The sequence below is a fragment of the Cebus imitator genome, unplaced genomic scaffold (assembly GCF_001604975.1).
Source record: "Cebus imitator isolate Cc_AM_T3 unplaced genomic scaffold, Cebus_imitator-1.0 Scaffold18, whole genome shotgun sequence".
In the NCBI taxonomy this organism is placed as follows: Eukaryota; Metazoa; Chordata; class Mammalia; order Primates; family Cebidae; genus Cebus; species Cebus imitator.
The window spans coordinates 2637357-2641567 of record NW_016107333.1 but is presented as its reverse complement, the minus strand read 5'-3'; the positions used below and the strand labels follow the sequence as shown (position 1 = coordinate 2641567).

Sequence of the window (4211 nt, the reverse complement as noted above, 5' to 3'; positions counted from 1 at the left end):
GAATAGTATTTCATTGTATGAATAGACCATATTTTGTTTACTCATTCACCAGTTTTTGAACATTTGTGTTGTTTTTACCTTTTGGCTATTTTGAATAGTACTGTTGTGAACATTTGTGTAGAAATTTTTGTTTGGACACCTGTTTTCAGTTCTTTGGGGTATATAACTAGCAGTGGAATTGTTGGATCATGTGGTAATTCTATATTAAACTTAGGAACCTATATAAGACATATCAATGATAACTGTTAACTTCCATTTTAGAAAGAGGAAGTAGAGGCCTGAGATGGTCTCAATGACCTATATGTCCCCAGCTCTCAGCTCTCAGCCCTTTAACTTCAGTCCACATCTCTTCCATGGTCTTTAGCCCGTGTATTTAATTACTGGTAGACATTTCTACTAGGATATCTCGTAGTCACCTCAAACTCAGTGTCTAAAACCAAACACACCAACTTCTTCCCTTTATTCCCATAGCAGCTTCATTTCCTATTTTCATCTCGGTGAATGGCACCACCATCCAATCAGCCAGCAGTGGGACATGATCATTGGCCTCCCAAGGGATAGTACTACTACTTACTGTGTGACCATGGGCAAGTGATCAATCTCTATACTTCAGTTTCCTTGTCCAGAAAGTGGAAGATAATCTTACTGGGAATGAGTATGAGGATCGTGTGAGGTGTGTCTCCCTCTCTCCCTCTCTTTTTTCCCCCCTCCACCCCCCCTCCCATTTTTCTCTCTCATCTCTATCCCCATCTTAGCAAACTGTCTGGCTCACACTGTGAGCTCAACACTATTAACATGGAACTGTTTTGGGTAAGATGTGTTAGCCTCCTGTGGAGCTGGTGTTTCACAGAACACAGTTGAGAGAAATAGTGAACTGTAGCAATGATTTTCAAATATGTTCTTGCAACTGGCAGCATCAGCAATACCTCAATTCTATGGAATCAGAGTATTGAGGGATAAAGCCTAGGAATCGACACAATTAAAAAATGCCCCAGGTGATTTTGAAGCTCAGCCAAGTTTGGAAACCACTGAATTCAGCTAATTACATTCTACTATCAGTAAATGCCTTACAAACATCGGTAATTTCAATCAAACATGAATTTCACCATTTTCCTCCCCAAATCTAATAAGATCATCAATCCTTGAACCTTCAAATAGGTCTTTGTTTATTCTCACTATTCTGTTGAACTTGAGCAGCCTTTCCTGTGTGGTCCCCATCAGAGCTGTCTTTTATCAAGTTGCATTTTGCTCTTAGGACTGACAGTACCTGGACATTAAATTAAAAATCACTTAGACATACTACTGGTAATCATGTTGGGCGCTTTGTGACTCACCTCATGCAGCCCTTTGGAAAATATGGCTAGCCCTGACCAGGCATAGGTCTTCTTGTGGAGGGCACAGATTCAGAAAGCATTAGAAATAGAGGAAGATCCTAATTAGTATTCTGTGTACAAATGAGCCTGGAGGACACAGGATTAAGCAAAAGGATCCAGCTTCCTTTTCTGCAGGACTTCTCAGAGCCTTGAATATGGTAATAGACACTGGCTATCCTAAAGTGCAAATGAACTATAGCTATAAGTGGCCCTGTCTGGACAAGGAGGGAGGCCACCCAAGGGGCACAGTTTCTAGGTGGTTAGCTTTGGACCACCAAAGCTTTCCTGATCTATTTTGTCAGGGGCAGGAGCAAAGCTTTGGGTTGGCCTTCCTGAAGACCTGAGCTGAGGAAGGGTTAACATGGAGAAGTGGGTGTGAAGGGGGGAAGGTTGTTGGATGTCAAGGCCTATCCATTGATCTATTTTTATCAATGTCTGTCAATATCCTTATGTCCTACCTGGTTCACCCTTTGGCTCTGAAAAAAATCACTTTGGTTTCTGATGTTCTGGAGGCCCACCAGGCCCTCTGATGACCTGAGCACTGGGCCTGTACTCCTGGCACCCATCACCAGTGCCACATATATGTCCCAACCACACCATCCATCATGTCACATTGTATGCACAGCTGTCTTCTCCATTATGAGCTACTTGAAGGCAGGTCTTTTGTCTTATTCTTCTATCACCTCCTAGCATAGCACCAGGCACTCTAGTTGTGTTGATTAGTGTTTGTCAGTTCCAAAAAGCTAGTACGATGCTCTGTTTTGTAGGAAAGGAAGAGAGAGGAACAGGAAAGCAGGCAAGTCAGCTTATAAACTCTCAGGGGTTGGAAGGAATAAGGAGAGGGCTCCAAGCCCCTGGGGCTGCACAGCCCATTTCTCTGCAGACCGCCACCACTAGAGAGCACAATGCACCTAGGAACAGGGTCTGCTGAGTGTCTGGCTCTGGCCCAGCCCAGCTCTGCTCAGCCCCCCACCCCTCCTGGCAACACCGCAATGGGAAGCGGGATTTGGATGAGGCTCAGCCCTGCCTCAGACACTTTGCAATCTTAGGCCTAATTAAAACACCACAGACGGTTTGAACCCCGCATTAAAATTTGATGAGGAATTGATCAGCCAAGCAAACAGGAAATTTAGCTGTGAGTGAAGGTAATGTTTGCTCAAATGTGTAATGAGGCCCTCGGGGAATATTTGTGGGGACCTCCGTCATGTCTGGAGTGGCTCCTGCTCTTCAATTTCATTTTTTCCCATTTGCCTTTCCCATCAAAACATCCCAGGATGCTTCCAGAGGGGACAGGGAACACGGGGAATGTTTTGGTTTCATAAGAATTTCCTTTAAGAACCCAAGGAAATCTAATATCCTCAGCACAGGAAAGAGCACAGGAAAGAGCCACACTTGGGTGGGAGTCCTGACTCTGCCACTTGATGGTTGGCGTCCTTAGCTTGCAATCTCTAGTTTAATGGGGAGTCACTGAGTACCTACTATGTGCCAGCCAGGGGTCAGACTCTGGGGATAGACTGCTGTGCAGAACTGTCTTGGTTCCTGCCTCCATGGGTATAAAGCTGAGTAAGAGAGGCTATGAGTCTCATTTTCCTTATCTGGAAAGTGGGAGTATTTGTATGTTATCATATGAGGTTGTTGGATGAATTAAATGAGAACATGTGTGCAAAATGCAGAGGACAGGGCTGTAATACATGTGTCAAATGAAGGTTTCTCCATGTCCTTCCTCCCTTAACCTGCATTTGAAGTCTACACAAGGATTTTCAGCTTTCTTTCTACTTAATGTCTATGAAAGTAACCTAATACGATGTTCACTCACTTATATGTTCACCACTGTTGGATGTAACAGGCCATGGACACAGCAAGTCACAAGACTAACCTATTTACCAGATTGAAATTGGATCAGAAGTTCTCTCAGAAAGATCAAATAGCAAACATTCTTGAGTCATTTGCGATGAGAGGAGTCTGATTTGAGAACGTTGCTTTGAGGATTAGGGAGAAACGCCAGAAGCTTAACACTTCCTTTAGACATACCCATGATACCTTAAGTGGGAGAATAGTGGAATCTGGAGAGATTTTCCTTCCTTTCAGGCTTCCACGAATACTTTACCCTAATAGTAATGATGTGTGCTCAGCCTTCCCTTCCTCTTCATCATCCCCACTCCCAACCCAATGCCCACTGTCACCCATTCCCATTCCTATCCTTATCCCTGCTCCCCTCCCAACACCCATCCTAATGCCTGCCGTCATCCATTCCCATTCCTATTCTTATCCCCACTCCCATCCTCATTCCCATCCTAATGCCCACTGTCACTCATTCCCATTCTTATTCTTATCCCCACTCCCATCTCCACGCCCATCCCAATGCCACTGTCATCCATTCCCATTCTTATCATCATCCCCACTCCCATACACACACTCATCTTGATGTCCACTGTCATTTATTCCCTTTCCTACTTATCCCGATTCCCATTCCTATGCCCACACCAATGCCCACTGTCACCCATTTCCATTCCTATTCTTATCTTCACTCCCATTCCCACACACATCCTAATGCCCACTGTCATCCATTCCTGTTCCTATTATTTCTCATTCCCATGCCCATCCCAATGGTCACTGTCACTTATGTCTGTTCCCAATCTTATCCCGACAACCACCCCCATGCTACTCATCCACGACCATTTCTTTACTCACCTCTACTCCTCCCCATTCATTTTCTGCACTATTACCAACGTCATTAATATTATCACCATCATCTTTATCACAAAATATCCACGTTACTGGTTTGGTAGGTGCAATCAGATTTGATTGCCCTTTCTTTTCATGGGATCTTACATAAGA

The 4211-nt window shown here is 44.1% G+C and overlaps 1 long non-coding RNA gene across 1 annotated transcript; it reads right to left on the bottom strand.

Annotated features, from left to right (window-relative positions):
• Positions 1–1087: 1087 nt before the first annotated feature.
• LOC108291305 lies at positions 1088–3413 on the bottom strand. Its single transcript, XR_001819846.1, has 3 exons — positions 3250–3413; positions 2853–2968; positions 1088–2129 (listed from the first exon to the last, which is right to left on the bottom strand). It is a non-coding gene; the product is annotated as an uncharacterized LOC108291305 (long non-coding RNA).
• Positions 3414–4211: the final 798 nt, after the last annotated feature.